Source organism: Pinus tabuliformis, chromosome Q (genome assembly GCF_031772625.1).
Source record: "Pinus tabuliformis cultivar Carrire ecotype Pingquan chromosome Q, CPIR1, whole genome shotgun sequence".
NCBI classification, from domain to species: Eukaryota; Viridiplantae; Streptophyta; class Pinopsida; order Pinales; family Pinaceae; genus Pinus; species Pinus tabuliformis.
The window spans coordinates 1007760963-1007773107 of NC_142296.1; positions in this window are offsets into that span (position 1 = coordinate 1007760963).

The following is a 12145-nucleotide window of genomic DNA, read 5'->3' on the forward strand; positions in this document are numbered from 1 at the left end:
CGCAGATGGCCAGTGGAGCAGTTGACATGATCCTGAATTGACTTGTTTCTGAGCAGTTTCATGTGGAGAACTTTTGTGAATTGTTGTGGTTTGTTAGCCTTGTTCCTCTAGGGGTAGGAACAACATGTTTAGGGACTTTGGATCCCTTAGATTATGGACATTTCATGCTCAATGCTGCAAGGTACAAAAATGTCTATAACAGTTGCCCCCTAAAGTATGAGGCTGTTTATCGGGCGAAATGCTTTATCAGGGGGATCCGAAGTTCATCCAATGTTGGGAGGAGGCCTGTAATACAATACAATACAATACATTATTTTTCATTCTGCTTTCATGATCTAGCTGAGGCGGGCATTCCCATGCTCAGCTTTATAAATACATTTTTCTGTACATAGAACAGACAATCGTCTGATGGTAGACTGAAAATTTTGATGAAATTATCATCCTTTGAGAAGGATGATTATCTGCTGCAATGATGTACATGTCAATGTCTTTATCTTTCCTGAATATATATCGCAGCCCGGATGGATGAAACTAGATCCGGGGTCTTCAAACTCGTTCGATCTTCACTCTAAGTACAAGTCGACCCATGTGAGAATTGTTCTGAAGTCGAAGATGGAAAGACATCGCTTGATTACCGGTCAATGATGTAAACCGTTAACAAGCGCGAGAGGAATCACCGATAATGATAATGACCCTCAAGGTACTGCAGTACAATTCGCGTGGTGTGAATAAAGGACTTGGCGTCGAACACCACGCAAAATCTTTCGGTCGAAGGTCATTGATGTATACCTGTCGCCGGAAGTGAGAAACTTGCCATTGTGGCATGCAAGTTTCAAAGTACTGAAGGGGTTGTTCCTAGATCAACTTCTTGGATAATGAGCTGACGTCGACAAGAAGCGAACCGTCACAGGAGGGCCTTAATGAATCCCACATCAGTGACACGGAACAAAGCTAATGATTTTAATGGAGGTGAAAACAATCTGTGACATATGATTCAGGGTGGCGGTCATGAATGGATGAAGGATAATGTATGGCAGTGGATGGGACACGGTTGACTCTTTCTGAACGACTTCTCTTGAACATATGGCGACACTGATGCGATGGATCGGTAGCATTACCCCAAATATGGATGGTATGGCGAGACCATGGTGATGTGACCGGTGAATGAAACAACCCAACCCGATTGTGGTACGGAGGAAAAGTGTCATGTTCAAGAGCGACTTGCTACCATCAAAGTTTTCTTTAGTTTCTCCCAATTTTTCCCCAGTCATTGCTGACCAGTACCTCTTTATTTTTGTCAAGCTTGAGGAGGATAACATATGCTTGTTCTATAACCTGCCCTTCGGGCAAGCCCATCGCTATGTTTTAACGAGCCTAGCGATAGTGAAACTCGTTCTCGTCTAAAGACAAGTTTGTCGCTATTTAATGATTTTAACGAGTCTAACGACAAGGATAACTCGGTCCTTTTCATTTTTAGAGAGTTTGAAAAGGTACATAAAGTCAACTCCAAAATTCCTTTTTCGTCATCTAATCCCTTAAGTCCTAAAAAGTATAAAACAATAACGAGTCGAACAAAACAAGCGCTCGATCTTTTTGTGCAATAATCCCTCAGGTCCAAAAAGATTAAAATCTAGAGGAGGGATAGCTCTTCCTATCCTTTAACGAGCTGGAAGGCCAAGGACTCGGCAATCTTTTCATATTTTACGAGAAAATTGAAAAGAGCTAAAGAAGACTCGTCTTTTTGAGGAACGAGTGATAAACAGGGTTAGTGTTGTTGGGAAAAGTATCCAATACGGAATGACCCTATCCCACTCTAAGGGTGATAGTACCTCAGCAACAATCAAAGCAAAGCTATTCGAGATTACTTCTTTATGAGATGTAAGAGAGGGGAGAAAGAGATCCACTAACCGATGTCTTCCGCTAATGATTGATCCAATCTTCTCTCTTTGTTGCTTGTTCCCAGCTCCTTGCTCTTTCACTGGCCCAGCTACACCAAGATCCTGCAAAATAACAAGAAGGGAAAACTACAAGAAGCATACATTCATAATTGATTCAAGGATTAGAATAAATCAAATATACAAGTATCAATACGCCATTGAGACACAAGCATATAGAAGAACCTCAAATGCTTTATTAATGGAAGAAGTAAAGTTCAGGAAGTGATACAACATAAAAGGCCCAATCCAGCATCACCTCCCAGCAGAAAGAAATCTCCTCTTCACCTCCTTCAAGAAAATCACCCAATAGTTCTATACTCAAACCAACAACACTTCCTTACATTCACTAGATTCCAGCCTCCCTAGACCTCATGAGAGAGCTCTATATATAGGAGTTTTGGAGAAAGGATGAGTCAGCTTGAGCTTGACATGAAGCTGACTAGTGTCCTCTCCCACTTCATTTATTCTTCAGTTCTTGAGTCCACTTGGAGGTTCTTGCTTCCACTTGGAGATCTAGACCCTCTTACTCATCACCAGTCGAATTCCCTGATCCAAGTGTCATTTTGGAAGCTTCCTGGGCATTGACACCTTGAGGAATGACTGTGCCACTTGGCCAAACTCGCCCAGCGCAGGTAGCCTTCTTTGCAGTTTACGTTCAGCGCAGGTACACAGTGGAGCACTTGACATTCAGCGCAGATGCTCAGTGGAGCAGTTGACATGATCCAGAATTAGCTTGTTTTTGAGTGTTTTCAGGTGGAGGACTGATATTCAGTGCTATGGTTTGCTGACCTTGTTCCTCTAGCGGTAGGAACAACATGTTTAGGGACTTTGGATCCCTTAGATTATCGACATTTCATGCTTCATGCTGTAAGGTACAAAAATGTCTATAACAGTTGCCCCCTAAAGTATGAGGTCGTTTATCGGGTGAAATGCTTTATCAGAGGATCCGAAGTTCATTCAATCGCTGAGAGGTGACCTGTAATAAAATACAATACAATACATTATTTTTCATTCTACTTTCATGATCTAGCTGAGGCGGACATTCCCATGCTCAGCTTTATAAATTCATTTTGGTAAATAGAACAGACGATCGTCTGATGGTAGACTGATAATTCTCTGCTGAAATTATCATCCTTTGAGTAGGATGATCATCTGCTGCAATGATGTACATGTCAAATGTTTTTATATTTCCTGAATATATATCACAGCCCAGATGGATGAAACTAGATCCGGGGTCTTCAAACTCGTTCGATCTTCACTCTAGGTACAAGTCGATCCATGTGAGAATTGCGCTGAAGTCGAACATGGAAAGACATCGCTTGATTACCGGTCAATGATGTAAACCGTTAACAAGCGCGAGAGGAATCACCGATAATGATAATGACCCTCAAGGTACTGCAGTACAATTCACGTGGTGTGAATAAAGGACTTGGTGTCGAACACCACGCAAAATCTTCTGGTCGAAGGTCATTGATGTATACCTGTCGCCGGAAGTGAGAAACTTGCCATTGAGGCATGCAAGCTTCAAAGTACTGAGGGGGGTGTTCTTAGATCAACTTCTTGGATAATGAGCTGAAGTCGACAAGAAGCGATCCGTCAAAGGAGGGCCTTAATGAATCCCACATCAGTGACACGGAACGGAGCTAATGATTTTAGTGGGGGTGAAAACAATCTGTGAAATATGATTCAGGGTGGCGATCATGGATGGATGAAGGATAATGTATGGCAGTGGATGGGACACGGTTGACTCTTTCTGAACAACATCTCTTGAACATATAACGACACTGATGCGATGGATCGGTAGCATTACCCCAAATGTGGATGGTTTGGCGAAGACCATGGTGATGAGACCGGTTAATGAAACAACCCAACCCGATGTGATACGGAGGAAAAGTGTCATGTTCAAGAGCGACTTGCTACCATTAAAGCTTTGAGGTTCTCCCAATTTTTCCCCAGTCATTTCTGACTAGTACCTCTTCATTTTTGTCAAGCTTGAGGAGGATAACATATGCTTGTTCTATAACCTGCCCTTCGGGCAAGCCCATCGCTATGTTTTAACGAGCCTAGCGATAGGGAAACTCGTTCTCGTCTAAAGACAAGTTTGTCGCTATTTAATCATTTTAACGAGTCTAACGACAAGGAAAACTCGGTCCTTTTCATTTTTAGAGAGTCTGAAAAGGTACAGAAAGTTAACTCCAAAATTCCTTTTTCGTCATCTAATCCCTTAAGTCCGAAAAAGTATAAAACAATACAGAAGGGATGAGTTTTCGATAACTTTAACGAGCCGAATAAAACAAGTGCTCGACCTTTTTGTGCAATAATCCCTCAGGTCCAAAAAGATTAAAATCTAGAGGAGGGATAGCTCTTCCGGTTACTTTAACGAGCTGGAAGGCCAAAACTCGGCAAACTTTTCATATTTTACGAGTCAGATGAAAAGAGCTCAAAGAAGACTCATCTTTTGAGGAACGAGTGATAAATAGGGATAGCATCAGATTCCAGGTACAGGTTGGAATTTTCCAATCACGGCAGTGTCACAAGGATGGCTAGGTGAAATCACTCTCCGCAGCTGTTCCTCAAAATGGGTAAACAATCATATGGAGGTGAACGATCGGCCAAACGGAATGGAGGTGGCAGGTGGAAAACACAACCAAGGCTTTTTATGGCTAATAAATTTACGATCACAATGGTTATTTACCGGGGTGTGTTCATTTTTTAATGAGCTTGAATGCTCAACCTTATGTTTATTTTTTAACGAGCATGAACTATGTACTAAAACTGCTCGGATCTCGCTTTTCTATTTTTTAACGAGCATAAATTCTGCGGTAAAACTGCTCGATTATCCCAGTCATAAGATAAGAAATGTCTCCTGTAAGATCCCATTTTTTATAGAGCTCGCGCCTCACATAAGCTATGCTCCCTCTCATCCTTTCTTTATGCAAGTTCGGAAACGGCTAATCCTAAAAGCAGATAAATAACCGCTCTTAGCTTGCACTCCAAAAGGTTTGCATGCCCCCAGGTATAAAGTACAATTTCAAGGCTGCCCCTACTTATCCGATAAAACATTTGTTTTAAAGGGTGAGGCTTGCCTCTTTCTGGTTACCCAAAGATTGTTTTGTTAACACCATCAAACTAAAACATTTCTTCGGCACTGTCTACCGAAATAGACAATGGTGAATGACCTTTGTCAAACAAGTGACCTTGACAACAGAATCTTATTCCAGAACAACCCCTCTTCCATCCACGGACGGGGTACGGACTGGTCATATTCTCTCGCGGAAATTCTACCTTATACCCAGGGTTCTTTCTGCCCAAAGCAGACCAGGATGCATGCCCCCTGGGTTCCAGTCCCATCTTTCCGAATCACTCGCACTCATCGGGAAGGAGGACTGGGGGTGGAGACATTTCTTGATTGAAGAGACCATTGAGGGTTGGTATGTGACTATTTGCGATGCGTGATCCCGGAAATGAAAGTTGGTCTATGAGCTTGACCATTCTTCCTTCTTGTGGAAAACACATTACTCTAAAGAGTGAGGAGACTATAGCTCCCATGAAATATATATAGTCTCGTCCAAGGAGTAGGTTATAATCCAAGGGTCCTTGAACGACCATCACATTCATCTGAACGATCTTCCCTTTCAATGTAACAGGAACATTGGGGAGGATCCCTAATGGTCGATTGGTTCCTTTGTCGAAACCCGAGAGATTTCTTATCTCAGGCAAAAGCGCCAGGGAACCCAGTGCTTTCCAAGCAATAGAGGAAAGGATACTCACAGATGCCCCTTCATCAATGATAGTGTCAGCCATTACCATTCTATAAATTTGGACGATGATTCTGAATGGTATACTGGCCGGCAACCGGGGTCTGCCTAGTTGGTTCCAATCAAAGGACACAACCAGGTTGCTTGGTGGTGGGACCGAATACACGGCCGGATATGACCCTGACGATGTTCCTTCCTGTGATAAAGGAATGGGCGCATTTCCCTGATGCTCATCAGAGTCGGTGTTGATGAAAAGAATCTGGATGGTGTCATCCTTATTCTCTTCAGTGAGGGTGTCATTTGAAGATGAATCTTCAGTGACGGTGTCATTTGAAGATGAAACCTCTGAAGGCGGAACCGGGTCAACTGCCGTTTCGACCTTTAGACTTTCGTCTGGTCTGGATTTAGTAGGTTCATTTTCATTGACTGACGCTTCAACTGACCACTTGAGCGGGCCAGCTGTATTTTCAACCAACGAAGGACTTGGCACGAGTTTTTTGTATCCAGGAGGAAGTCTCAACGGTGAAACCGGGCGATCTTCCAAAACTCTCTTCGCTTCGTCTAAGAAGGGACAACGGTGGATGGCGTGATCGCCTTCACACAGTCTGCAGGGGAATCTTGCTCGCCCTCTTTGTCTTGAACCTTCACTTTCGCTGGTTGATGGTAAGCATTCAACATGGCTATCAGAGGTTGATGCTCCCGAATTGTGCAAACGAGGGGACCAGTCCCTTAGTATCCGGGGAATACAGGGACAATCTCTATGGAAGTGGTCTCCTTTACATATGACACATGGTGATTTAGGCCCGGTCTGTGCTGTGTGTGGATTTTTGTTAGATGTCTTTTGCTTGCCCCCAGTCGCCTTAGGCTCCTTCTTCTTCTTCTCCTTCTTCTCCATGGGAGCTTTGCTTTTGTCGGCTCTACCTTGCGAAGATGAAGGATTAGACGAAGAGTTATAGGAAGTAGAAGGCTGGTGGGCAGCTCTAGACTGATCTAACTGTTGACTCGACTGTTCAGGAACCATGGTGTTCTGAACTACATTGGTTGAGAAAAGCCAAATTGGCAGGCCAATTGTCAGTCCTGGAAGCGACAATGTGGCCATGTGGGGCGCACCAACTTCTCCCCAAGAGGAGAAAGGACTAGGATTTCCATCATGTGGAATTCCTTGGTTGGGGCGTTCCATGTTCTCAACCTAAAGATCAACGCAGGAATAGGAGGTGATTATGTTCCGTTTAAAATAAATTTTATAACGACGCTTTAGACACAACTTGCTTTTTCACTTTTTAAGAGTCGAGAAAAAGCTAAAGATGACTCTAGTCTCCTTCGATGTTTTAACGAGCCCGAAGTGACAAATGCTCGGATGGACTTTTTCAGTTATAGAGTTTGAAAAATGCCAAAAGAAACTACTCTGGAGTTCTAGGCAGAGGGTGTGCCAAACTTTTCGCAAAACCACAGAATACGTTTTACGGTACGAGTGGTCGATCTTCGTGAATGTTGTGTTCACTGCATTGCGATCAGTAGGGCGGCCGACACGGTTTCCTATGGATAAAGGCTTTGTTCCTATAGGGGTCTCCCAATATATACGCGACGGTACGTGGGAGCACAAGTCCGTATTGATACTTATCGCTTCACCGTGGAGGAATCACCCAACCACTCAACGCTAAGATATCACGTTTAACGACGCCGGAACACGTCTCTAGCTTAGACCTCTATGTGTTTGCGTTATGTTTCAATGCGTTGTTATGTAAATTCAATTTATTTTAAGGTTGATCTTGTTTAGCAGTTTGCCTTTATGGATCACCACGAGATGTATAGTAACACTCCTAAATGCAGCCTAAGATGATAAGCAAGCTTTTCAATCTTTCAACTTTGAAAATCTTAACTATTGAGGGAAAAGAAAGACATCATCTTTTCACAAAGATCATAGAGCACACACTAATGCACTTTTTCCTAAATCAACATGCAAACTGTCAAAATGCACATGCATAATGCAGGTATTTCATTTCTCTTTCTTAATGTTGATGTAACACAAAAAGAAAGTTGTTGTATAACTTTGAATTCAATTTCAAGTGAAAGCAAACAAGCTTGTCCAAAATCAAAAGACACCTTAAGATTTACTTGTTTCGACACTAGAAATATATAAATTCAAACCATATGACGAAAGCAAAAGCTCAATCAGCTATGAACAACAAACAAACTAACTCTTAAGATCAAAACGACACTTATCACAGGTCTAGATCTAAGAGGCCACAGCAAGACTAGTTCACTTTCGTTATGGGAAACTGCAAATGATATAAGAAATACACAAAGAACAAACACAGTTTCTTTATACAACCGAGGCGGAATAGTGACAAGGAAAGTTGGTTTCAGATAGGTACATTGACTGGTAACAGGCTGCAAAAACAAGGGTGAAAACAGGGCAATAAACAGGAGGGAACCCCAGTAGCACTAGGCAAAACTGGTTCAGCGCAGGTAGAACACTGGCAGTTTGACCTTCAGCGCAGGTAGCCCCTTCGGGAACTGCGCTGAAATGCAGACTGCCTTCACAGTCCCTGCACTGAAGAGACAAACTTTTGTTTTTCTCAGTTTCCGGGTCACAGATTGCTCAAAAATTCACAGTTTTTGGCCAAATCAGAAGCTATCAGTCAAGTACACACTAAGGGATGAAAAGCTATCACTAAGAGCTGTTCAGAGTCCTTTTGGATCAGCTCTTCAAATCATAAACATGCCCAGAAACTGAGCTAGAGTAGCTGCCCTCTACTTTGCATTTGAAAGCTCCAAATGCAGTTCGATTCGGTACTCCCTGTGTTTATGAAATGAATAGCAAAAACACAAACAACCAACAAGATACGATCCCCAGTGGAGTCGCCAATTTGTTGTTGGGAAAAGTATCCAATACGGAATGACCCTATCCCACTCTAAGGGTGATAGTACCTCAGCAACAATCAAAGCAAAGCTATTCGAGATTACTTCTTTATGAGATGTAAGAGAGGGGAGAAAGAGATCCACTAACCGATGTCTTCCGCTAATGATTGATCCAATCTTCTCTCTTTGTTGCTTGCTCCCAGCTCCTTGCTCTTTCACTGGCCTAGCTACACCAAGATCCTGCAAAATAACAAGAAGGGAAAACTACAAGAAGCATACATTCATAATTGATTCAAGGATTAGAATAAATCAAATATACAAGTATCAATACGCCATTGAGACACATCCATATAGAAGAACCTCAAATGCTTTATTAATGGAAGAAGTAAAGTTCAGGAAGTGATACAACCATAAAAGGCCCAATCCAGCATCACCTCCCAGCAGAAAGAAATCTCCTCTTCACCTCCTTCAAGCAAATCACCCAATAGTTCTATACTCAAACCAACAGCACTTCCTTACATTCACCAGATTCCAGCCTCCCTAGACCTCATGAGAGAGCTCTATATATAGGAGTTTTGGAGAAAGGATGAGTCAGCTTGAGCTTGACATGAAGCTGACTAGTGTCCTCTCCCACTTCAGTTATTCTTCAGTTCTTGAGTCCACTTGGAGGTTCTTGCTTCCACTTGGAGACCTAGGCCCTCTTACTCATCACCAGTCGAATTCCCTGATCCAAGTGTCATTTTGGAAGCTTCCTGGGCATTGACACCTTGAGGAATGACTGTGCCACTTGGCCAAACTCGCCCAGCGCAGGTAGCCTTCTTTGCAGTTGACATTCAGCGCAGGTACACAGTGGAGCACTTGACATTCAGCGCAGATGCTCAGTGGAGCAGTTGACATGATCCAGAATTAGCTTGTTTTTGAGTGTTTTCAGGTGGAGGACTGATATTCAGTGCTGTGGTTTGCTGACCTTGTTCCTCTAGGGGTAGGAACAACATGTTTAGGGACTTTGGATCCCTTAGATTATCGACATTTCATGCTTCATGCTGTAAGGCACAAAAATGTCTATAACAGTTAGCAGCAGATTCCAGGTACAGGTTGGAATTTTCCAATCACGGCAGTGTCACAAGGATGGCTAGGTGAAATCACTCTTCGCAGTTGTTCCTCAAAATGGGTAAACAATCATATGGAAGTGAACGATCGACCAAATGAAAAGTGGAGGTGACGGTGCAAACACGACCAAGGCTTTAATGGCTTATGATATTACATTCACAGTGGTTATTTACCAAGATAGGTTCATTTTTTATTTTTAAAATGAGCTTAAACACTGGAGGAAACACTTGCTCATTGCTTATGTTTATTTTTTAACGAGCATGAAGTCCGCGTTAAAACTGCTCGGATCTTGCGTTTAATTTTTAACGAGCATGAACCTTATGCTAAAACTGCTCGATCTATATAGTCAAATTTTGATTTTTTACCATAACTAGCTTTTCTCTTTTCAAGGATAGTACTGCATTCTCAATTGCTACATCAAACTTAGTTAGAAATGAATAACATTTGCTTGAAAATGAGATTAAAACCCTAATATTTCGCTTTGAACTACGTAAAAAGCAATTAAAAAGTGTTTTTACCTCTCATTTTACCATTTCATTTGAACTTGGTTTGTTGGAGCTTTGGAGGTGCCTCTTCCCCCTTGATTTTCACCAGCTGATTTCGGGAGATTCTGTGGATGATTCTCGGCACCGTCTGGACCAGGTAGGAGCTAAACCCTAGCTCTTTATTTTCATGGTTTTATTTTTCCATTCTGTGCCTGTTTCCCTGTCTTTCTGAGCACCTGGGGTTTTGTCAGGGCGCCCTGCCGTCAACGCAGGTGGTCCATTCGAAACGTGCGTTGAATGTCAATCTGACTTAAGGCAGTTTGACCTTCAACGCAGGTGGGACACTGGTTACCTGCGTTGGACACAAAAACTGGTCTTCTTGCACAGTTTTTTGATGAAATTTTGCCAGTTTCTCACCAAATCCAGGAACTTACTCTTTCTCTTGTTTGTTTTGCAGGGATCTTTGAGCAAAATGTCCCTTACATGGCGAGAATGAGAACATGAAGAAGAAGATATGATCGCTCTCCATGACCCTGTCACAGTGAACGCGCTGCGGAACTGTGGCCTGCTGAAGTTTTTCCGTATCTCTAGCATGAGAGCACAAATCTCTTTACTGCAGTATACGCTTGATGCTTGGGATCCCATCAACCAAGTATTCCAGATTAGGGGAAAATCCATCCCCTTGACCATAGTGGACATTTACTTCTTGACTGGGTTGTCAAGGCGGGGTGCCCCCATTTCTTTGTCAGGTTCGGCCCGGGGGAATGACTCCGTGAGAGATTATGTCTGCCAGTATTGCAGGGAAGGTTCCCAACCGAGCAGAGACGGCAAGGTTTTTATCTGTGAGATTACTGACAGGTCTCTCCGGTCCATTCTGTATACTATTGCTAGGATGGCCGGTAGTGCATCTCTTCATGTTGCCAACAGGTCTTATGTACAGCACGCCTTGGAGTGTCTCCAACCGAAAGTATTCAACTGGTGTGATGCAGTACTTGTTCAGATGAAAAGTCAATTGACCAAGGTAAAGGACGGGAAGCTGAAGAACTTTGGATTTGGTTCTGTTTTGACTTCCTTTGCCTTGGAGAAAATACCACTGATGCAGCCTCAGTATATTGCACTCGACCTGCCTTCTCCTACCGAGCCACGCATGCAGAGATGGGTTGACCACATGTCTAGGCATGCTGGTCAATCTTAGATTACTTTCACTGATACCTTCTTCAGGTGGTTCGAGCACCAGGAGATGGTCTATTACGAGTACCCATATGTTGGCATGGATTTCCGAGGTGATCCAGATTTGGTGTTACCGGATGGCGAACAGTGGGGCGCTATTGGTAAAATCTTCGACCATATTACTATTTACTTCTCTTATTTATAATGTCCTTGTGCTTTATTCTATCAAGACTTTAATCAAACTCATGTGTGCGTGCAGATGTTGGTCCTGTTCGTCCAGCAGTTCGCCCGAGAGCGCCAGTTGCTGCCCTAGCAGGGGAGACTGCTGGGAGAGTTATTCTCCGCGACCTTGACGTAGCCGAGACCCTTACAGCTATGCAGGAGCAGGTTGAGAGCCTTACTCTCGGCATTCCCGATGTGAGGATTGATGAGTTACCTTTACAGTTGCAGCGGCATACTACTGGTGTGCCTAGACTATGGACTCGTCTCTTGCGCATGATTGCACAGGCCGTGACGTGCTACCATGAGCATCACTAGACTAGGGTGCCCCCTAGCACTTTTGAGTTTTTGGGTCATATGACCGATTTTGTCTTGGTTACAGAACATTATGTATGAATGATAAACAACTTATATATATTTTGATTTTCGAGTTTTATTCTGGTTGAGTTATATGATCCATATGTACAATCATTGATGATGTGTCTCTTTTTATAAATGTCGCAAATGTCTATCTAACACATAGTTTGCTAATGAGTCGGTTAATGTGTTTAAGTTTCTGGAAATATGCTGGTATTGAATTGAATCAAATTGTCTTTCCAAAATC